The sequence below is a fragment of the Heterodontus francisci genome, chromosome 18 (genome assembly GCF_036365525.1).
Source record: "Heterodontus francisci isolate sHetFra1 chromosome 18, sHetFra1.hap1, whole genome shotgun sequence".
In the NCBI taxonomy this organism is placed as follows: Eukaryota; Metazoa; Chordata; class Chondrichthyes; order Heterodontiformes; family Heterodontidae; genus Heterodontus; species Heterodontus francisci.
In genome coordinates this window covers 84,675,473-84,701,516 of record NC_090388.1, presented here as the reverse complement: position 1 = coordinate 84,701,516, position 26,044 = coordinate 84,675,473, and positions in this window count along the sequence as shown.

The window sequence follows — 26,044 nt, the reverse complement described above, 5'->3', positions numbered from 1 at the left end:
CTCTCCACAGAGACATTTCTGACATGGAGAGCAATCACACTACAGAGATATTTCTGACATGGAGTGCACTGTCTCAACAGAGACATTTCTGACATGGAGAGCAATCTCTCAACAGAGACATTTCTGACATGGAGTGCACTCTCTCCACAGAGACATTCCTGACATGGAGTGCAGTCTCTCTCCAGAGACATTTCTGACATGGAGTGCAATCTCTCTCCAGAGACATTTCTGACGTGGAGTGCACTCTCTCCGCAGAGACATTTCTGACATGCAGAGCAATCACTCAACAGAGACATTTCTGACATGGAGTGCAATCTCTCTCCAGAGACATTTCTGACGTGGAGTGCACTCTCTCCACAGAGACATTTCTGACATGGAGAGCAATCACTGTACGGAGACATTTCTGACATGGAGTGTAATCTCTCAACAGAGACATTTCTGACATGGAGAGCTCTCTCTTTGCAGTGACATTTTTGACATGGAGTGCAATCTCTCTCCAGAGACATTTCTGACATGGAGTGCACTCTCTCCACAGAGACATTTCTGACATGGAGAGCAATCACTCTACAGAGATATTTCTGACATGGAGTGCAATCTCTCAACAGAGACATTTCTGACTTGGTGAGCTCTCTCTCTACAGAGACATTCCTGACATGGAGTGCACTGTCTCATCAGAGACATTTCTGACATGGAGAGCAATCTCTCAACAGAGACATTTCTGACATGGAGTGCACTCTCTCCACAGAGACATTCCTGACATGCAGTGCAGTCTCTCTCCAGAGACATTTCTGACATGGAGTGCAATCTCTCTCCAGAGACATTTCTGACGTGGAGTGCACTCTCTCCACAGAGACATTTCTGACATGGAGTGCAATCTCTCAACAGAGACATTTCTGACATGGAGTGCTCTGTCTCGACAGAGACATTCCTGACATGGAGTGCACTGTCTCAACAGAGACATTTCTGACATGGAGAGCAATTTCTCAACAGAGACATTTCTGACATGGAGTGCACTCTCTCCACAGAGACATTGCTGACATGGAGTGCAATCTCTCTGCAGAGACATTTCTGACATGGAGTCCACTCTCTATACAGAGACATTCCTGACATGGAGAGCAATCTCTCTACAGAGACATTTCTGACATGGAGTGCACTCTCTCCACAGAGACATTTCTGACATGGAGAGCAATCTCTCTGCAGAGATCTTTCGGACTTGGAGTGTACTCTCTCTGCAGAGACATTTCTGACATGGAGTGCAATCTCTCTACTGAGACATTCCTGAAATGGAGTGCACTCTCTCCACAGAGACATTCCTGACATGGAGACAAATCTCTCGACAGAGACATTTCTGACATGGAGAGCAATCTCTCGAGAGAGAGACATTTCTGACATGGAGAGCAATCTCTCAACAGAGACATTTCTGACATGGAGGGCACTCTTTCACCAGAGACATTTCTGACATGGAGTGTACTCTCTCGACAGAGACATTTCTGACATGGAATGCAATCTCTCAAAAGAGACATTTCTGACATGGAGGGCACTCTTTCTATAGAGACATTTCTGGCATGGAGAGCAATCTGTCGACAGAGACATTTCTGACATGGAGAGCAATCTCTCAACAGAGACATTTCTGACATGGAGTGCACTCTCTCTGCAGAGACATTTCTGACATGGAGTGCACTATCTCGACAGAGACATTTCTGACATGGAGTGCATTCTCTCTACAGAGACATTTCTGACATGGAGTGCACTCTCTCCACAGAGACATTCCTGACATGCACAGCAATCTCTCTACTGAGACATTTCAGAGATGGACTGCACTCTCTCAACAGAGACATTTCTGACATGGACAGCAATCTCTCGACAGCGACTTTTCTGACATGGAGTGCAATCTCTCAACAGAGACATTTCGGACATGGAGAGCAATCTCTCTAGAGACACTTCTGGCATGGAGTGCACTCTCTCTACAGAGACATTTCTCACATGGAGTGCACTCTCTCAACAGAGACATTTCTCACATGGAGTGCATTCTCTCTACAGAGACATTTCTGACATGGAGTGCCCTCTCTCCAAAGAGACATTCCTGACATGCAGAGCAATCACTCTACTGAGACATTTCAGACATGGACTGCACTCTCTCAACAGAGACATTTCTGACATGGACAGCAATCTCTCGACAGCGACATTTCTGACATGGAGAGCAATCTCTCTGCAGAGACATTTCGGACATGGAGTGCACTCTCTCAACAGAGACATTCCTGACATTGATAGCAATCTCTCTGCAGAGACATTTCTGACATGGTGTGCAATCTCTCAACAGAGACATTTCTGACATGGAGAGCTCTGTCTCGACAGAGACATTCCTGACATGGAGTGCACTGTCTCAACAAAGACATTTCTGACATGGAGAGCAATCTCTCAACAGAGACATTTCAGACATGGACTGCACTCTCACAACAGAGACATTTCTGACATGGACAGCAATCTCTCGACAGCGACTTTTCTGACATGGAGTGCAATCTCTCAACAGATACATTTCGGACATGGAGAGCAATCTCTCCAGAGACACTTCTGGCATGGAGTGCACTCTCTCGACAGAGACATTTCTCACATGGAGTGCACTCTCTCAACAGATACATTTCTGACATGGAGTGCATTCTCTCTACAGAGACATTTCTGACATGGAGTGCGCTCTCTCCACAGAGACATTCCTGACATGCAGAGCAATCTCTCTACTGAGACATTTCAGACATGGACTGCACTCTCTCAACAGACACATTTCTGACATGGACAGCAATCTCTCGACAGCGACATTTCGGACATGGAGAGCAATCTCTCAACAGAGACATTTCGGACATGGAGAGCAATCTCTCTGGAGACACTTCTGGCATGGAGTGCACTCTCTCCACAGAGACATTTCTCACATGGAGTGCACTCTCTCAACAGAGACATTCCTGACATTGAGAGCAATCTCTCTGCAGAGACATTTCTGACATGGAGTGTACTCTCTCTCCAAAGACATTTCTGACATGGAGAGCAATCTCTCTCCAGAGACATTTCTGACGTGGAGTGCACTCTCTCCACAGAGACATTTCTGACATGCAGAGCAATCACTCAACAGAGACATTTCTGACATGGAGTGCAATCTCTCTCCAGAGACATTTCTGACGTGGAGTGCACTCTCTCCACAGAGACATTTCTGACATGGAGAGCAATCACTGTACGGAGACATTTATGACATGGAGTGCAATCTCTCAACAGAGACATTTCTGACATGGAGAGCTCTCTCTTTGCAGTGACATTTTTGACATGGAGTGCAATCTCTCTCCAGAGACATTTCTGACATGGAGTGCACTCTCTCCACAGAGACATTTCTGACATGGAGAGCAATCACTCTACAGAGATATTTCTGACATGGCGTGCAATCTCTCAACAGAGACATTTCTGACTTGGAGAGCAATCTCTCAACAGAGACATTTCTGACATGGAGTGCACTCTCTCTACAGAGACATTCCAGACATGGAGTGCAGTCTCTCTCCAGAGACATTTCTGACATGGAGTGCAATCTCTCTCCAGAGACATTTCTGACGTGGAGTGCACTCTCTCCACAGAGACATTTCTGACATGGAGTGCAATCTCTCAACAGAGACATTTCTGACATGGAGAGCTCTGTCTCGACAGAGACATTCCTGACATGGAGTGCACTGTCTCAACAGAGACATTTCTGACATGGAGAGCAATCTCTCAACAGAGACATTTCTGAGATGGAGTGCACTCTCTCCACAGAGGCATTCCTGACATGGAGTGCAATCTCTCTGCAGAGACATTTCTGACATGGAGTCCACTCTCTCTACAGAGACATTCCTGACATGGAGAGCAATCTCTCTACAGAGACATTTCTGACATGGAGTGCACTCTCTCTACAGAGACATTTCTGACATGGAGAGCAATCTCTCTGCAGAGATCTTTCGGACATGGAGTGTACTCTCTCTACAGAGACATTTCTGACATGGAGAGCAACTCTCTACAGAGACATTTCTGACATGGAGAGCAATCTCTCTGCTGAGACATTCCTGAAATGGAGTGCACTCTCTCTACAGAGACATTCCTGACATGGAGACAAATCTCTCGACAGAGACATTTCTGACATGGAGAGCAATCTCTCGAGAGAGAGACATTTCTGACATGGAGAGCAATCTCTCAACAGAGACATTTCTGACATGGAGAGCAATCTCTCTACAGAGACATTTCTGACATGGAGTGTACTCTCTCTACAGAGACATTTCTGGCATGGAGAGCAATCTGAAGACAGAAACATTTCTGACATGGAGTGCATTCTCTCTGCAGAGACATTTCTGACATGGAGAGCAATCTCTCAACAGAGACATTTCTGAGATGGAGTGCACTCTCTCCACAGAGACATTCCTGACATGGAGTGCAATCTCTCTGCAGAGACATTTCTGACATGGAGTGCTCTCTCTCTACAGAGACATTTCTGAGATGGAGAGCAATCTCTCAACAGAGACATTCCTGACATGGAGACAAATCTCTGGACAGAGACATTTCTGACATGGAGAGCAATCTCTCAACATAGACATTTCTGACATGGAGAGCACTCTCTCTGCAGAGACATTACTGACATGGAGTGCAATCTCTCTACAGAGACATTTCTGACATGGAGTGCACTCTCTCTACAGAGACATTTCTGACATGGATAGCAATCTCTCAACATAGACATTTCTGACATGGAGAGCACTCTCTCTGCAGAGACATTACTGACATGGAGTGCAATCTCTCTACAGAGACATTTCTGACATGGAGTGCTCTCTCTCTACAGAGACATTTCTGAGATGGAGAGCAATCTCTCAACAGAGACATTCCTGACATGGAGACAAATCTCTGGACAGAGACATTTCTGACATGGAGAGCAATCTCTCGACAGAGACATTTCTGACATGGAGAGCAATCTCTCAACAGAGACATTTCTGACTTGGAGAGCAACTCTCGACAGAGACATTTCTGACATGGAGTGTACTCTCTCTACAGAGACATTTCTGACATGGAGATCAATCTCTCAAAAAAGACATTTCTGACAAGGAGGGCACACTTTCTGCAGAGACATTTCTGGCATGGAGAGCAATCTTTCGACAGATACATTTCTGACATGGAGAGCAATCTCTCAACAGAGACATTTCTGACATGGAGTGCAATCTCTCTCCAGAGACATTTCTGACGTGGAGTGCACTCTGTCCACAGAGACATTTCTGACATGGAGAACAATCACTATACAGAAACATTTCTGACATGGAGTGCAATCTCTCAACAGAGACATTCTGACATGGAGAGCTCTGTCTCGACAGAGACATTCCTGACATGGAGTGCACAGTCTCAACAGAGACATTTCTGACATGGAGAGCAATCTCTCAACAGAGACATTTCTGACATGGAGTGCACTCTCTCCACAGAGACATTCCTGACATGGAGTGCAATCTCTCTGCAGAGACATTTCTGACATGGAGTCCACTCTCTCGACAGAGACATACCTGACATGGAGAGCAATCTCTCTACAGAGACATTTCTGACATGGAGAGCACTCTCTCTACAGAGACATTTCTGACATGGAGAGCAATCTCTCTGCAGAGATGTTTCGGACATGGAGTGTACTCTCTCTACAGAGACATTTCTGACATGGAGAGCAATCTCTCCAGAGACATTTCTGACATAGAGTGCACTCTCTCTGCAGAGACATTTCTGACATGGAGTGCACTATCTCGACAGAGACATTTCTGACATGGAGTGCATTCTCTCTACAGAGACATTTCTGACATGGAGTGCACTCTCTCCACAGAGACATTCCTGACATGCAGAGCAATCTCTCGACTGAGACATTTCAGAGATGGACTGCACTCTCTCAACAGAGACATTTCTGACATGGACAGCAATCTCTCGACAGCGACTTTTCTGACATGGAGTGCAATCTCTCAACAGAGACATTTCGGACATGGAGAGCAATCTCTCTGGAGACACTTCTGGCATGGAGTGCACTCTCTCTACAGAGACATTTCTCACATGGAGTGCACTCTCTCAACAGAGACATTTCTGACATGGAGTGCATTCTCTCTACAGAGACATTTCTGACATGCGGTGCACTCTCTCCACAGAGACATTCCTGACATGCAGAGCAATCTCTCTCCTGAGACATTTCAGACATGGACTGCACTCTCTCAACAGAGACATTTCTGACATGGACAGCAATCTCTCGACAGCGACATTTCTGACATGGAGAGCAATCTCTCAACAGAGACATTTCGGACATGGAGAGCAATCTCTTTAGAGACACTTCCGGCATGGAGTACACTCTCTCCACAGAGACATTTCTCACATGGAGTGCACTCTCTCAACAGAGACATTCCTGACATTGATAGCAATCTCTCTGCAGAGACATTTCTGACATGGAGTGTACTCTCTCTCCAAAGACATTTCTGACATGGAGAGCAATCTCTCCACAGAGACATTTCTGACATGCAGAGCAATCACTCAACAGAGACATTTCTGACATGGAGAGCAATCACTGTACGGAGGCATTTCTGACATGGAGTGCAATCTCTCAACAGAGACATTTCTGACATGGAGTGCAGTCTCTCTCCAGAGACATTTCTGACATGGAGTGCAATCTCTCTACTGAGACATTCTTGAAATGGAGTGCACTCTCTCCACAGAGACATTCCTGACATGGAGACAAATCTCTCGACAGAGACATTTCTGACATGGAGAGCAATCTCTCGAGAGAGACATTTCTGACATGGAGAGCAATCTCTCAACAGAGACATTTCTGACATGGAGAGCAATCTCTCAAAAGAGACATTTCTGACATGGAGAGCAATCTCTCAACAGAGACATTTCTGACATGGAGGGCACTCTTTCACCAGAGACATTTCTGACATGGAGTGTACTCTCTCTGCAGAGACATTTCTGACATGGAGAGCAATCTCTCAAAAGAGACATTTCTGACATGGAGGGCACTCTTTCTATAGAGACATTTCTGGCATGGAGAGCAATCTGTCGACAGAGACATTTCTGACATGGAGAGCAATCTCTCAACAGAGACATTTCTGACATGGAGTGCACTCTCTCTGCAGAGACATTTCTGACATGGAGTGCACTATCTCGACAGAGACATTTCTGACATGGAGTGCATTCTCTCTACAGAGACATTTCTGACATGGAGTGCACTCTCTCCACAGAGACATTCCTGAAATGCAGAGCAATCTCTCCACTGAGACATTTCAGAGATGGACTGCACTCTCTCAACAGAGACATTTCTGACATGGACAGCAATCTCTCGACAGCGACTTTTCTGACATGGAGTGCAATCTCTCAACAGAGACATTTCTGACATGGAGAGCCATCTCTCTAGAGACACTTCTGGCATGGAGTGCACTCTCTCTACAGAGACATTTCTCACATGGAGTGCACTCTCTCAACAGAGACATTTCTGACATGGAGTGCATTCTCTCTACAGAGACATTTCTGACATGGAGTGCACTCTCTCCACAGAGACATTCCTGACATGCAGAGCAATCTCTCGACTGAGACATTTCAGACATGGACTGCACTCTCTCAACAGAGACATTTCTGACATGGACAGCAATCTCTCGACAGCGACATTTCTGACATGGAGAGCAATCTCTCAACAGAGACATTTCGGACATGGAGAGCAATCTCTCTAGAGACACTTCCGGCATGGAGTGCACTCTCTCCACAGAGACATTTCTCACATGGAGTGCACTCTCTCAACAGAGACATTCCTGACATTGATAGCAATCTCTCTGCAGAGACATTTCTGACATGGAGTGTACTCTCTCTCCAAAGACATTTCTGACACGGAGAGCAATCTCTCTCCAGAGACATTTCTGCGTGGAGTGCACTCTCTCCACAGAGACATTTCTGACATGCAGAGCAATCACTCAACAGAGACATTTCTGACATGGAGTGCAATCACTGTACGGAGACATTTCTGACGTGGAGTGCACTCTCTCCACAGAGACATTTCTGACATGGAGAGCAATCACTGTACGGAGACATTTCTGACATGGAGTGCAATCTCTCAACAGAGACATTTCTGACATGGAGAGCTCTCTCTTTGCAGTGACATTTTTGACATGGAGTGCAATCTCTCTCCAGAGACATTTCTGACATGGAGTGCACTCTCTCCACAGAGACATTTCTGACATGGAGAGCAATCACTCTACAGAGATATTTCTGACATGGCGTGCAATCTCTCAACAGAGACATTTCTGACTTGGAGAGCTCTGTCTCTGCAGAGACATTTCTGACATGGAGAACAATCACTATACAGAGACATTTCTGACATGGAGTGCAATCTCTCAACAGAGACATTCTGACATGGAGAGCTCTGTCTCGACAGAGACATTCCTGACATGGAGTGCACTGTCTCAACAGAGACATTTCTGACATGGAGAGCAATCTCTCAACAGAGACATTTCTGACATGGAGTGCACTCTCTCCACAGAGACATTCCTGACATGGAGTGCAATCTCTCTGCAGAGACATTTCTGACATGGAGTCCACTCTCTCGACAGAGACATTCCTGACATGGAGAGCAATCTCTCTACAGAGACATTTCTGACATGGAGAGCACTCTCTCTACAGAGACATTTCTGACATGGAGAGCAATCTCTCTGCAGAGATCTTTCGGACATGGAGTGTACTCTCTCTACAGAGACATTTCTGACATGGAGAGCAATCTCTCCAGAGACATTTCTGACATGGAGTGCACTCTCTCTGCAGAGACATTTCTGACATGGAGTGCACTATCTCGACAGAGACATTTCTGACATGGAGTGCATTCTCTCTACAGAGACATTTCTGACATGGAGTGCACTCTCTCCACAGAGACATTCCTGACATGCAGAGCAATCTCTCGACTGAGACATTTCAGAGATGGACTGCACTCTCTCAACAGAGACATTTCTGACATGGAGTGTACTCTCTCTGCAGAGACATTTCTGACATGGAGAGCAATCTCTCAAAAGAGACATTTCTGACATGGAGGGCACTCTTTCTATGGAGACATTTCTGGCATGGAGAGCAAACTGTCGACAGAGACATTTCTGACATGGAGAGCAATCTCTCAACAGAGACATTTCTGACATGGAGTGCACTCTCTCTGCAGAGACATTTCTGACATGGAGTGCACTATCTCGACAGAGACATTTCTGACATGGAGTGCATTCTCTCTACAGAGACATTTCTGACATGGAGTGCACTCTCTCCACAGAGACATTCCTGAAATGCAGAGCAATCTCTCGACTGAGACATTTCAGAGATGGACTGCACTCTCTCAACAGAGACATTTCTGACATGGACAGCAATCTCTCGACAGCGACTTTTCTGACATGGAGTGCAATCTCTCAACAGAGACATTTCGGACATGGAGAGCAATCTCTCTAGAGACACTTCTGGCATGGAGTGCACTCTCTCTACAGAGACATTTCTCACATGGAGTGCACTCTCTCAACAGAGACATTTCTGACATGGAGTGCATTCTCTCTACAGAGACATTTCTGACATGGAGTGCACTCTCTCCACAGAGACATTCCTGACATGCAGAGCAATCTCTCTACTGAGACATTTCAGACATGGACTGCACTCTCTCAACAGAGACATTTCTGACATGGACAGCAATCTCTCGACAGCGACATTTCTGACATGGAGAGCAATCTCTCAACAGAGACATTTCTGACATGGAGTCCACTCTCTCTACAGAGACATTCCTGACATGGAGAACAATCTCTCTACAGAGACATTTCTGACATGGAGAGCACTCTCTCTACAGAGACATTTCTGACATGGAGAGCAAACTCTCTGCAGAGATCTTTCAGACATGGAGTGTACTCTCTCCACAGAGACATTTCTGACATGGAGAGCAATCTCTCCAGAGACATTTCTGACATCGAGTGCACTCTCTCTGCAGAGACATTTCTGACATGGAGTGCACTATCTCGACAGAGACATTTCTGACATGGAGTGCATTCTCTCTACAGAGACATTTCTGACATGGAGTGCACTCTCTCCACAGAGACATTCCTGACATGCAGAGCAATCTCTCGACTGAGACATTTCAGAGATGGACTGCACTCTCTCAACAGAGAAATTTCTGACATGGACAGCAATCTCTCGACAGCGACTTTTCTGACATGGAGTGCAATCTCTCAACAGAGACATTTCGGACATGGAGAGCAATCTCTCTGGAGACACTTCTGGCATGGAGTGCACTCTCTCTACAGAGACATTTCTCACATGGAGTGCACTCTCTCAACAGAGACATTTCTGACATGGAGTGCATTCTCTCTACAGAGACATTTCTGACATGCGGTGCACTCTCTCCACAGAGACATTCCTGACATGCAGAGCAATCTCTCTCCTGAGACATTTCAGACATGGACTGCACTCTCTCAACAGAGACATTTCTGACATGGACAGCAATCTCTCGACAGCGACATTTCTGACATGGAGAGCAATCTCTCAACAGAGACATTTCGGACATGGAGAGCAATCTCTTTAGAGTCACTTCCGGCATGGAGTGCACTCTCTCCACAGAGACATTTCTCACATGGAGTGCACTCTCTCAACAGAGACATTCCTGACATTGATAGCAATCTCTCTGCAGAGACATTTCTGACATGGAGTGTACTCTCTCTCCAAAGACATTTCTGACATGGAGAGCAATCTCTCCACAGAAACATTTCTGACATGCAGAGCAATCACTCAACAGAGACATTTCTGACATGGAGTGCAATCTCTCTCCGGAGACATTTCTGACGTGGAGTGCACTCTCTCCACAGAGACATTTCTGACATGGAGAGCAATCACTGTACGGAGACATTTCTGACATGGAGTGCAATCTCTCAACAGAGACATTTCTGACATGGAGTGCAGTCTCTCTCCAGAGACATTTCTGACATGGAGTGCAATCTCTCTACTGAGACATTCTTGAAATGGAGTGCACTCTCTCCACAGAGCCATTCCTGACATGGAGACAAATCTCTCGACAGAGACATTTCTGACATGGAGAGCAATCTCTCAACAGAGACATTTCTGACATGGAGAGCAATCTCTCAAAAGAGACATTTCTGACATGGAGAGCAATCTCTCAACAGAGACATTTCTGACATGGAGGGCACTCTTTCACCAGAGACATTTCTGACATGGAGTGTACTCTCTCTGCAGAGACATTTCTGACATGGAGAGCAATCTCTCAAAAGAGACATTTCTGACATGGAGGGCACTCTTTCTATAGAGACATATCTGGCATGGAGAGCAATCTGTCGACAGAGACATTTCTGACATGGAGAGCAATCTCTCAACAGAGACATTTCTGACATGGAGTGCACTCTCTCTGCAGAGACATTTCTGACATGGAGTGCACTATCTCGACAGAGACATTTCTGACATGGAGTGCATTCTCTCTACAGAGACATTTCTGACATGGAGTGCACTCTCTCCACAGAGACATTCCTGAAATGCAGAGCAATCTCTCGACTGAGACATTTCAGAGATGGACTGCACTCTCTCAACAGAGACATTTCTGACATGGACAGCAATCTCTCGACAGCGACTTTTCTGACATGGAGTGCAATCTCTCAACAGAGACATTTCGGACATGGAGAGCAATCTCTCTAGAGACACTTCTGGCATGGAGTGCACTCTCTCTACAGAGACATTTCTCACATGGAGTGCACTCTCTCAACAGAGACATTTCTGACATGGAGTGCATTCTCTCTACAGAGACATTTCTGACATGGAGTGCACTCTCTCCACAGAGACATTCCTGACATGCAGAGCAATCTCTCGACTGAGACATTTCAGACATGGACTGCACTCTCTCAACAGAGACATTTCTGACATGGACAGCAATCTCTCGACAGCGACATTTCTGACATGGAGAGCAATCTCTCAACAGAGACATTTCGGACATGGAGAGCAATCTCTCTAGAGACACTTCCGGCATGGAGTGCACTCTCTCCACAGAGACATTTCTCACATGGAGTGCACTCTCTCAACAGAGACATTCCTGACATTGATAGCAATCTCTCTGCAGAGACATTTCTGACATGGAGTGTACTCTCTCTCCAAAGACATTTCTGACATGGAGTGCAATCTCTCTCCAGAGACATTTCTGACGTGGAGTGCACTCTCTCCACAGAGACATTTCTGACATGCAGAGCAATCACTCAAAAGAGACATTTCTGACATGGAGTGCAATCACTGTATGGAGACATTTCTGACGTGGAGTGCACTCTCTCCACAGAGACATTTCTGACATGGAGAGCAATCACTGTACGGAGACATTTCTGACATGGAGTGCAATCTCTCAACAGAGACATTTCTGACATGGAGAGCTCTCTCTTTGCAGTGACATTTTTGACATGGAGTGCAATCTCTCTCCAGAGACATTTCTGACATGGAGTGCACTCTCTCCACAGAGACATTTCTGACATGGAGAGCAATCACTCTACAGAGATATTTCTGACATGGCGTGCAATCTCTCAACAGAGACATTTCTGACTTGTAGAGCTCTGTCTCTGCAGAGACATTTCTGACATGGAGAACAATCACTATACAGAGACATTTCTGACATGGAGTGCAATCTCTCAACAGAGACATTCTGACATGGAGAGCTCTGTCTCGACAGAGACATTCCTGACATGGAGTGCACTGTCTCAACAGAGACATTTCTGACATGGAGAGCAATCTCTCAACAGAGACATTTCTGACATGGAGTGCACTCTCTCCACAGAGACATTCCTGACATGGAGTGCAATCTCTCTGCAGAGACATTTCTGACATGGAGTCCACTCTCTCGACAGAGACATTCCTGACATGGAGAGCAATCTCTCTACAGAGACATTTCTGACATGGAGAGCACTCTCTCTACAGAGACATTTCTGACATGGAGAGCAATCTCTCTGCAGAGATCTTTCGGACATGGAGTGTACTCTCTCTACAGAGACATTTCTGACATGGAGAGCAATCTCTCCAGAGACATTTCTGACATGGAGAGCAATCTCTCCAGAGACATTTCTGACATGGAGTGCACAATCTCGACAGAGACATTTCTGACATGGAGTGCAATCTCTCAACAGAGACATTTCTGACATGGAGTGCACTCTCTCCACAGAGACATTCCTGACATGCAGAGCAATCTCCCGACTGAGACATTTCAGAGATGGACTGCACTCTCTCAACAGAGACATTTCTGACATGGAGTGTACTCTCTCTGCAGAGACATTTCTGACATGGAGAGCAATCTCTCAAAAGATACATTTCTGACATGGAGGGCACTCTTTCTATAGAGACATTTCTGGCATGGAGAGCAATCTGTCGACAGAGACATTTCTGACATGGAGAGCAATCTCTCAACAGAGACATTTCTGACATGGAGTGCACTCTCTCTGCAGAGACATTTCTGACATGGAGTGCACTATCTCGACAGAGACATTTCTGACATGGAGTGCATTCTCTCTACAGAGACATTTCTGACATGGAGTGCACTCTCTCCACAGAGACATTCCTGAAATGCAGAGCAATCTCTCGACTGAGACATTTCAGAGATGGACTGCACTCTCTCAACAGAGACATTTCTGACATGGACAGCAATCTCTCGACAGCGACTTTTCTGACATGGAGTGCAATCTCTCAACAGAGACATTTCGGACATGGAGAGCAATCTCTCTAGAGACACTTCTGGCATGGAGTGCACTCTCTCTAGAGAGACATTTCTCACATGGAGTGCACTCTCTCAACAGAGACATTTCTGACATGGAGTGCATTCTCTCTACAGAGACATAACTGACATGGAGTGCACTCTCTCCACAGAGACATTCCTGACATGCTGAGCAATCTCTCTACTGAGACATTTCAGACATGGACTGCACTCTCTCAACAGAGACATTTCTGACATGGACAGCAATCTCTCGACAGCGACATTTCTGACATGGAGAGCAATCTCTCAACAGAGACATTTCGGACATGGAGAGCAATCTCTCTAGAGACACTTCCGGCATGGAGTGCACTCTCTCCACAGAGACATTTCTCACATGGAGTGCACTCTCTCAACAGAGACATTCCTGACATTGATAGCAATCTCTCTGCAGAGACATTTCTGACATGGAGTGTACTCTCTCTCCAAAGACATTTCTGACATGGAGAGCAATCTCTCTCCAGAGACATTTCTGACGTGGAGTGCACTCTCTCCACAGAGACATTTCTGACATGCAGAGCAATCACTCAACAGAGACATTTCTGACATGGAGTGCAATCTCTCTCCAGAGACATTTCTGACGTGGAGTGCACTCTCTCCACAGAGACATTTCTGACATGGAGAGCAATCACTGTACGGAGACATTTCTGACATGGAGTGCAATCTCTCAACAGAGACATTTCTGACATGGAGAGCTCTCTCTTTGCAGTGACATTTTTGACATGGAGTGCAATCTCTCTCCAGAGACATTTCTGACATGGAGTGCACTCTCTCTACAGAGACATTTCTCACATGGAGTGCACTCTCTCCACAGAGACATTCCTGACATGCTGAGCAATCTCTCTACTGAGACATTTCAGACATGGACTGCACTCTCTCAACAGAGACATTTCTGACATGGACAGCAATCTCTCGACAGCGACATTTCTGACATGGAGAGCAATCTCTCAACAGAGACATTTCGGACATGGAGAGCAATCTCTCTAGAGACACTTCCGGCATGGAGTGCACTCTCTCCACAGAGACATTTCTCACATGGAGTGCACTCTCTCAACAGAGACATTCCTGACATTGATAGCAATCTCTCTGCAGAGACATTTCTGACATGGAGTGTACTCTCTCTCCAAAGACATTTCTGACATGGAGAGCAATCTCTCTCCAGAGACATTTCTGACGTGGAGTGCACTCTCTCCACAGAGACATTTCTGACATGCAGAGCAATCACTCAACAGAGACATTTCTGACATGGAGTGCAATCTCTCTCCAGAGACATTTCTGACGTGGAGTGCACTCTCTCCACAGAGACATTTCTGACATGGAGAGCAATCACTGTACGGAGACATTTCTGACATGGAGTGCAATCTCTCAACAGAGACATTTCTGACATGGAGAGCTCTCTCTTTGCAGTGACATTTTTGACATGGAGTGCAATCTCTCTCCAGAGACATTTCTGACATGGAGTGCACTCTCTCCACAGAGACATTTCTGACATGGAGTCCACTCTCTCGACAGAGACATTCCTGACATGGAGAGCAATCTCTCTACAGAGACATTTCTGACATGGAGAGCACTCTCTCTACAGAGACATTTCTGACATGGAGAGCAATCTCTCTGCAGAGATCTTTCGGACATGGAGTGTACTCTCTCTACAGAGACATTTCTAACATGGAGAGCAATCTCTCCAGAGACATTTCTGACATGGAGAGCAATCTCTCCAGAGACATTTCTGACATGGAGTGCACTATCTCGACAGAGACATTTCTGACATGGAGTGCAATCTCTCAACAGAGACATTTCTGACATGGAGTGCACTCTCTCCACAGAGACATTCCTGACATGCAGAGCAATCTCCCGACTGAGACATTTCAGAGATGGACTGCACTCTCTCAACAGAGACATTTCTGACATGGAGTGTACTCTCTCTGCAGAGACATTTCTGACATGGAGAGCAATCTCTCAAAAGAGACATTTCTGACATGGAGGGCACTCTTTCTATAGAGACATTTCTGGCATGGAGAGCAATCTGTCGACAGAGACATTTCTGACATGGAGAGCAATCTCTCAACAGAGACATTTCTGACATGGAGTGCACTCTCTCTGCAGAGACATTTCTGACATGGAGTGCACTATCTCGACAGAGACATTTCTGACATGGAGTGCATTCTCTCTACAGAGACATTTCTGACATGGAGTGCACTCTCTCCACAGAGACATTCCTGAAATGCAGAGCAATCTCTCGACTGAGACATTTCAGAGATGGACTGCACTCTCTCAACAGAGACATTTCTGACATGGACAGCAATCTCTCGACAGCGACTTTTCTGACATGGAGTGCAATCTCTCAACAGAGACATTTCGGACATGGAGAGCAATCTCTCTAGAGACACTTCTGGCATGGAGTGCACTCTCTCTACAGAGACATTTCTCACATGGAGTGCACTCTCTCAACAGAGACATTTCTGACATGGAGTGCATTATCTCTACAGAGACATAACTGACATGGAGTGCACTCTCTCCACAGAGACATTCCTGACATGCTGAGCAATCTCTCTACTGAGACATTTCAGTCATGGACTGCACTCTCTCAACAGAGACATTTCTGACATGGACAGCAATCTCTCGACAGCGACATTTCTGACATGGAGAGCAATCTCTCAACAGAGACATTTCGGACATGGAGTGCAATCTCTCTAGAGACACTTCCGGCATGGAGTGCACTCTCTCCACAGAGACATTTCTCACATGGAGTGCACTCTCTCAACAGAGACATTCCTGACATTGATAGCAATCTCTCTGCAGAGACATTTCTGACATGGAGTGTACTCTCTCTCCAAAGAAATTTCTGACATGGAGAGCAATCTCTCTCCAGAGACATTTCTGACGTGGAGTGCACTCTCTCCACAGAGACATTTCTGACATGCAGAGCAATCACTCAACAGAGACATTTCTGACATGGAGTGCAATCTCTCTCCAGAGACATTTCTGACGTGGAGTGCACTCTCTCCACAGAGACATTTCTGACATGGAGAGCAATCACTGTACGGAGACATTTCTGACATGGAGTGCAATCTCTCAACAGAGACATTTCTGACATGGAGAGCTCTCTCTTTGCAGTGACATTTTTGACATGGAGTGCAATCTCTCTCCAGAGACATTTCTGACATGGAGTGCACTCTCTCCACAGAGACATTTCTGACATGGAGAGCAATCACTCTACAGAGATATTTCTGACATGGCGTGCAATCTCTCAACAGAGACATTTCTGACTTGGAGAGCTCTGTCTCCACAGAGACATTTCTGACATGGAGTGCAATCTCTCAACAGAGACATTCTGACATGGAGCGCTCTGTCTCGACAGAGACATTCCTGACATGGAGTGCACTGTCTCAACAGAGACATTTCTGACATGGAGAGCAATCTCTCAACAGAGACATTTCTGACATGGAGTGCACTCTCTCCACAGAGACATTCCTGACATGGAGTGTACTCTCTCTGCAGAGACATTTCTGACATGGAGAGCAATCTCTCAAAAGAGACATTTCTGACATGGAGGGCACTCTTTCTATAGAGACATTTCTGGCATGGAGAGCAATCTGTCGACAGAGACATTTCTGACATGGAGAGCAATCTCTCAACAGAGACATTTCTGACATGGAGTGCACTCTCTCTGCAGAGACATTTCTGACATGGAGTGCACTATCTCGACAGAGACATTTCTGACATGGAGTGCATTCTCTCTACAGAGACATTTCTGACATGGAGTGCACTCTCTCCACAGAGACATTCCTGAAATGCAGAGCAATCTCTCGACTGAGACATTTCAGAGATGGACTGCACTCTCTCAACAGAGACATTTCTGACATGGACAGCAATCTCTCGACAGCGACTTTTCTGACATGGAGTGCAATCTCTCAACAGAGACATTTCGGACATGGAGAGCAATCTCTCTAGAGACACTTCTGGCATGGAGTGCACTCTCTCTACAGAGACATTTCTCACATGGAGTGCACTCTCTCAACAGAAACATTTCTGACATGGAGTGCATTCTCTCTACAGAGACATTTCTGACATGGAGTGCACTCTCTCCACAGAGACATTCCTGACATGCAGAGCAATCTCTCTCCTGAGACATTTCAGACATGGACTGCACTCTCTCAACAGAGACATTTCTGACATGGACAGCAATCTCTCGACAGCGACATTTCTGACATGGAGAGCAATCTCTCAACAGAGACATTTCGGACATGGAGAGCAATCTCTCCAGAGACACTTCCGGCATGGAGTACACTCTCTCCACAGAGACATTTCTCACATGGAGTGCACTCTCTCAACAGAGACATTCCTGACATTGATAGCAATCTCTCTGCAGAGACATTTCTGACATGGAGTGTACTCTCTCTCCAAAGTCATTTCTGACATGGAGAGCAATCTCTCTCCAGAGACATTTCTGACGTGGAGTGCACTCTCTCCACAGAGACATTTCTGACATGCAGAGCAATCACTCAACAGAGACATTTCTGACATGGAGTGCAATCTCTCTCCGGAGACATTTCTGACGTGGAGTGCACTCTCTCCACAGAGACATTTCTGACATGGAGAGCAATCACTGTACGGAGACATTTCTGACATGGAGTGCAATCTCTCAACAGAGACATTTCTGACATGGAGTGCAGTCTCTCTCCAGAGACATTTCTGACATGGAGTGCAATCTCTCTACTGAGACATTCCTGAAATGGAGTGCAATCTCTCCACAGAGACATTCCTGACATGGAGACAAATCTCTCGACAGAGACATTTCTGACATGGAGAGCAATCTCTCGAGAGAGACATTTCTGACATGGAGAGCAATCTCTCAACAGAGACATTTCTGACATGGAGAGCAATCTCTCAAAAGAGACATTTCTGACATGGAGAGCAATCTCTCAACAGAGACATTTCTGACATGGAGGGCACTCTTTCACCAGAGACATTTCTGACATGGAGTGTACTCTCTCTACAGAGACATTTCTGACATGGAGAGCAATCTCTTAAAAGAGACATTTCTGACATGGAGGGCACTCTTTCACCAGAGACATTTCTGACATGGAGTGTACTCTCTCTACAGAGACATTTCTGGCATGGAGAGCAATCTGTCGACAGAGACATTTCTGACATGGAGAGCAATCTCTCAACAGAGACATTTCTGACATGGACTGCACTCTCTCTGCAGAGACATTTCTGACATGGAGTGCACTATCTCGACAGAGACATTTCTGACATGGAGTGCATTCTCTCTACAGAGACATTTCTGACATGGAGTGCACTCTCTCCACAGAGACATTTCTGAAATGCAGAGCAATCTCTCGACTGAGACATTTCAGAGATGGACTGCACTCTCTCAACAGAGACATTTCTGACATGGACAGCAATCTCTCGACAGCGACTTTTCTGACATGGAGTGCAATCTCTCAACAGAGACATTTCGGACATGGAGAGCAATCACTCTACAGAGATATTTCTGACATGGCGTGCAATCTCTCAACAGAGACATTTCTGACTTGGAGAGCTCTGTCTCTGCAGAGACATTTCTGACATGGAGAACAATCACTATACAGAGACATTTCTGACATGGAGTGCAATCTCTCAACAGAGACATTCTGACATGGAGAGCTCTGTCTCGACAGAGACATTCCTGACATGGAGTGCACTGTCTCAACAGAGACATTTCTGACATGGAGAGCAATCTCTCAACAGAGACATTTCTGACATGGAGTGCACTCTCTCCACAGAGACATTCCTGACATGGAGTGCAATCTCTCTGCAGAGACATTTCTGACATGGAGTCCACTCTCTCGACAGAGACATTCCTGACATGGAGAGCAATCTCTCTACAGAGACATTTCTGACATGGAGAGCACTCTCTCTACAGAGACATTTCTGACATGGAGAGCAATCTCTCTGCAGAGATCTTTCGGACATGGAGTGTACTCTCTCTACAGAGACATTTCCGACATGGAGAGCAATCTCTCCAGAGACATTTCTGACATGGAGTGCACTATCTCGACAGAGACATTTCTGACATGGAGTGCAATCTCTCAACAGAGACATTTCTGACATGGAGTGCACTCTCTCCACAGAGACATTCCTGACATGCAGAGCAATCTCTCGACTGAGACATTTCAGAGATGGACTGCACTCTCTCAACAGAGACATTTCTGACATGGAGTGTACTCTCTCTGCAGAGACATTTCTGACATGGAGAGCAATCTCTCAAAAGAGACATTTCTGACATGGAGGGCACTCTTTCTATAGAGACATTTCTGGCATGGAGAGCAATCTGTCGACAGAGACATTTCTGACATGGAGAGCAATCTCTCAACAGAGACATTTCTGACATGGAGTGCACTCTCTCTGCAGAGACATTTCTGACATGGAGTGCACTATCTCGACAGAGACATTTCTGACATGGAGTGCATTCTCTCTACAGAGACATTTCTGACATGGAGTGCACTCTCTCCACAGAGACATTCCTGAAATGCAGAGCAATCTCTCGACTGAGACATTTCAGAGATGGACTGCACTCTCTCAACAGAGACATTTCTGACATGGACAGCAATCTCTCGACAGCGACTTTTCTGACATGGAGTGCAATCTCTCAACAGAGACATTTCGGACATGGAGAGCAATCTCTCTAGAGACACTTCTGGCATGGAGTGCACTCTCTCTACAGAGACATTTCTCACATGGAGTGCACTCTCTCAACAGAGACATTTCTGACATGGAGTGCATTCTCTCTACAGAGACATAACTGACATGGAGTGCACTCTCTCAACAGAGACATTCCTGACATTGATAGCAATCTCTCTGCAGAGACATTTCTGACATGGAGTGTACTCTCTCTCCAAAGACATTTCTGACATGGAGAGCAATCTCTCTCCAGAGACATTTCTGACGTGGAGTGCACTCTCTCCACAGAGACATTTCTGACATGCAGAGCAATCACTCAACAGAGCCATTTCTGACATGGAGTGCAATCTCTCTCCAGAGACATTTCTGACGTGGAGTGCACTCTCTCCACAGAGACATTTCTGACATGGAGAGCAATCACTGTACGGAGACATTTCTGACATGGAGTGCAATCTCTCAACAGAGACATTTCTGACATGGAGAGCTCTCTCTTTGCAGTGACATTTTTGACATGGAGTGCAATCTCTCTCCAGAGACATTTCTGACATGGAGTGCACTCTCTCCACAGAGACATTTCTGACATGGAGTGCACTATCTCGACAGAGACATTTCTGACATGGAGTGCATTCTCTCTACAGAGACATTTCTGACATGGAGTGCACTCTCTCCACAGAGACATTCCTGAAATGCAGAGCAATCTCTCTACTGAGACATTTCAGACATGGACTGCACTCTCTCAACAGAGACATTTCTGACATGGACAGCAATCTCTCGACAGCGACATTTCTGACATGGAGAGCAATCTCTCAACAGAGACATTTCGGACATGGAGAGCAATCTCTCTAGAGACACTTCCGGCATGGAGTGCACTCTCTCCACAGAGACATTTCTCACATGGAGTGCACTCTCTCAACAGAGACATTCCTGACATTGATAGCAATCTCTCTGCAGAGACATTTCTGACATGGAGTGTACTCTCTCTCCAAAGACATTTCTGACATGGAGAGCAATCTCTCTCCAGAGACATTTCTGACGTGGAGTGCACTCTCTCCACAGAGACATTTCTGACATGCAGAGCAATCACTCAACAGAGACATTTCTGACATGGAGTGCAATCTCTCTCCAGAGACATTTCTGACGTGGAGTGCACTCTCTCCACAGAGACATTTCTGACATGGAGAGCAATCACTGTACGGAGACATTTCTGACATGGAGTGCAATCTCTCAACAGAGACATTTCTGACATGGAGAGCTCTCTCTTTGCAGTGACATTTTTGACATGGAGTGCAATCTCTCTCCAGAGACATTTCTGACATGGAGTGCACTCTCTCCACAGAGACATTTCTGACATGGAGAGCAATCACTCTACAGAGATATTTCTGACATGGCTTGCAATCTCTCAACAGAGACATTTCTGACTTGGAGAGCTCTGTCTCCAAAGAGACATTTCTGACATGGAGTGCAATCTCTCAACAGAGACATTCTGACATGGAGAGCTCTGTCTCGACAGAGACATTCCTGACATGGAGTGCACTGTCTCAACAGAGACATTTCTGACATGGAGAGCAATCTCTCAACAGAGACATTTCTGACATGGAGTGCACTCTCTCCACAGAGACATTCCTGACATGCAGTGCAATCTCTCTGCAGAGACATTTCTGACATGGAGTCCACTCTCTCGACAGAGACATTCCTGACATGGAGAGAAATCTATCTACAGAGACATTTCTGACATGGAGAGCACTCTCTCTACAGAGACATTTCTGACATGGAGAGCAATCTCTCTGCAGAGATCTTTCGGACATGGAGTGTACTCTCTCTACAGAGACATTTCTGACATGGAGGGCACTCTTTCTATAGAGACATTTCCGGCATGGAGAGCAATCTGTCGACAGAGACATTTCTGACATGGAGAGCAATCTCTCAACAGAGACATTTCTGACATGGAGTGCACTCTCTCTGCAGAGACATTTCTGACATGGAGTGCACTATCTCGACAGAGACATTTCTGACATGGAGTGCATTCTCTCTACAGAGACATTTCTGACATGGAGTGCACTCTCTCCACAGAGACATTCCTGAAATGCAGAGCAATCTCTCGACTGAGACATTTCAGAGATGGACTGCACTCTCTCAACAGAGACATTTCTGACATGGACAGCAATCTCTCGACAGCGACTTTTCTGACATGGAGTGCAATCTCTCAACAGAGACATTTCGGACATGGAGAGCAATCTCTCTAGAGACACTTCTGGCATGGAGTGCACTCTCTCTACAGAGACATTTCTCACATGGAGTGCACTCTCTCAACAGAAACATTTCTGACATGGAGTGCATTCTCTCTACAGAGACATTTCTGACATGGAGTGCACTCTCTCCACAGAGACATTCCTGACATGCAGAGCAATCTCTCTCCTGAGACATTTCAGACATGGACTGCACTCTCTCAACAGAGACATTTCTGACATGGACAGCAATCTCTCGACAGCGACATTTCTGACATGGAGAGCAATCTCTCAACAGAGACATTTCGGACATGGAGTACACTCTCTCCACAGAGACATTTCTCACATGGAGTGCACTCTCTCAACAGAGAAATTCCTGACATTGATAGCAATCTCTCTGCAGAGACATTTCTGACATGGAGTGTACTCTCTCTCCAAAGTCATTTCTGACATGGAGAGCAATCTCTCTCCAGAGACATTTCTGACGTGGAGTGCACTCTCTCCACAGAGACATTTCTGACATGCAGAGCAATCACTCAACAGAGACATTTCTGACATGGAGTGCAATCTCTCTCCGGAGACATTTCTGACGTGGAGTGCACTCTCTCCACAGAGACATTTCTGACATGGAGAGCAATCACTGTACGGAGACATTTCTGACATGGAGTGCAATCTCTCAACAGAGACATTTCTGACATGGAGTGCAGTCTCTCTCCAGAGACATTTCTGACATGGAGTGCAATCTCTCTACTGAGACATTCCTGAAATGGAGTGCAATCTCTCCACAGAGACATTCCTGACATGGAGACAAATCTCTCGACAGAGACATTTCTGACATGGAGAGCAATCTCTCGAGAGAGACATTTCTGACATGGAGAGCAATCTCTCAACAGAGACATTTCTGACATGGAGAGCAATCTCTCAAAAGAGACATTTCTGACATGGAGAGCAATCTCTCAACAGAGACATTTCTGACATGGAGGGCACTCTTTCACCAGAGACATTTCTGACATGGAGTGTACTCTGTCTACAGAGACATTTCTGACATGGAGAGCAATCTCTCAAAAGAGACATTTCTGACATGGAGGGCACTCTTTCTTTAGAGACATTTCTGGCATGGAGAGCAATCTGTCGACAGAGACATTTCTGACATGGAGAGCAATCTCTCAACAGAGACATTTCTGACATGGACTGCACTCTCTCTGCAGAGACATTTCTGACATGGAGTGCACTATCTCGACAGAGACATTTCTGACATGGAGTGCATTCTCTCTACAGAGACATTTCTGACATGGAGTGCACTCTCTCCACAGAGACATTTCTGAAATGCAGAGCAATCTCTCGACTGAGACATTTCAGAGATGGACTGCACTCTCTCAACAGAGACATTTCTGACATGGACAGCAATCTCTCGACAGCGACTTTTCTGACATGGAGTGCAATCTCTCAACAGAGACATTTCGGACATGGAGAGCAATCTCTCTAGAGACACTTCTGGCATGGAGTGCACTCTCTCTGCAGAGACATTTCTCACATGGAGTGCACTCTCTCAACAGAGACATTTCTGACATGGAGTGCATTCTCTCTACAGAGACATTTCTGACATGGAGTGCACTCTCTCCACAGAGACATTCCTGACATGCAGAGCAATCTCTCGACTGAGACATTTCAGACATGGACTGCACTCTCTCAACAGAGACATTTCTGACATGGACAGCAATCTCTCGACAGCGACATTTCTGACATGGAGAGCAATCTCTCAACAGAGACATTTCGGACATGGAGAGCAATCTCTCTAGAGACACTTCTGGCATGGAGTGCACTCTCTCTACAGAGACATTTCTCACATGGAGTGCACTCTCTCAACAGAAACATTTCTGACATGGAGTGAGTTCTCTCTCCAGAGACATTTCTGACATGGAGTGCACTCTCTCCACAGAGACATTCCTGACATGCAGAGCAATCTCACTACTGAGACATTTCAGACATGGACTGCACTCTCTCAACAGAGACATTTCTGACATGGACAGCAATCTCTCGACAGCGACATTTCTGACATGGAGAGCAATCTCTCAACAGAGACATTTCAACATGGAGAGCAATCTCTCTAGAGACACTTCCGGCATGGAGTACACTCTCTCCACAGAGACATTTCTCACATGAGGTGCACTCTCTCAACAGAGACATTCCTGACATTGATAGCAATCTCTCTGCAGAGACATTTCTGACATGGAGTGTACTCTCTCTCCAAAGACATTTCTGACATGGAGAGCAATCTCTCTCCAGAGACATTTCTGACGTGGAGTGCACTCTCTCCACAGAGACATTTCTGACATGCAGAGCAATCACTCAACAGAGACATTTCTGACATGGAGAGCAATCTCTCGAGAGAGACATTTTCTGACATGGAGAGCAATCTCTCAACAGAGACATTTCTGACATGGAGAGCAATCTCTCAAAAGAGACATTTCTGACATGGAGAGCAATCTCTCAACAGAGACATTTCTGACATGGAGGGCACTCTTTCACCAGAGACATTTCTGACATGGAGTGTACTCTCTCTACAGAGACATTTCTGACATGGAGAACAATCTCTCAAAAGAGACTTTTCTGACATGGAGGGCACTCTTTCTATAGAGACATTTCTGGCATGGAGAGCAATCTGTCGACAGAGACATTTCTGACATGGAGAGCAATCTCTCAACAGAGACATTTCTGACATGGAATGCACTCTCTCTGCAGAGACATTTCTGACATGGAGTGCACTATCTCGACAGAGACATTTCTGACATGGAGTGCATTCTCTCTACAGAGACATTTCTGACATGGAGTGCACTCTCTCCACAGAGACATTCCTGAAATGCAGAGCAATCTCTCGATTGAGACATTTCAGAGATGGACTGCACTCTCTCAACAGAGACATTTCTGACATGGACAGCAATCTCTCGACAGCGACTTTTCTGACATGGAGTGCAATCTCTCAACAGACATTTCGGACATGGAGAGCAATCTCTCTAGAGACACTTCTGGCATGGAGTGCACTCTCTCTACAGAGACATTTCTCACATGGAGTGCACTCTCTCAACAGAGACATTTCTGACATGGAGTGCATTCTCTCTACAGAGACATTTCTGACATGGAGAGCACTCTCTCCACAGAGACATTCCTGACATGCAGAGCAATCTCTCTACTGAGACATTTCAGACATGGACTGCACTCTCTCAACAGAGACATTTCTGACATGGACAGCAATCTCTCGACAGCGACATTTCTGACATGGAGAGCAATCTCTCAACAGAGACATTTCGGACATGGAGAGCAATCTCTCTAGAGACACTTCCGGCATGGAGTGCACTCTCTCCACAGA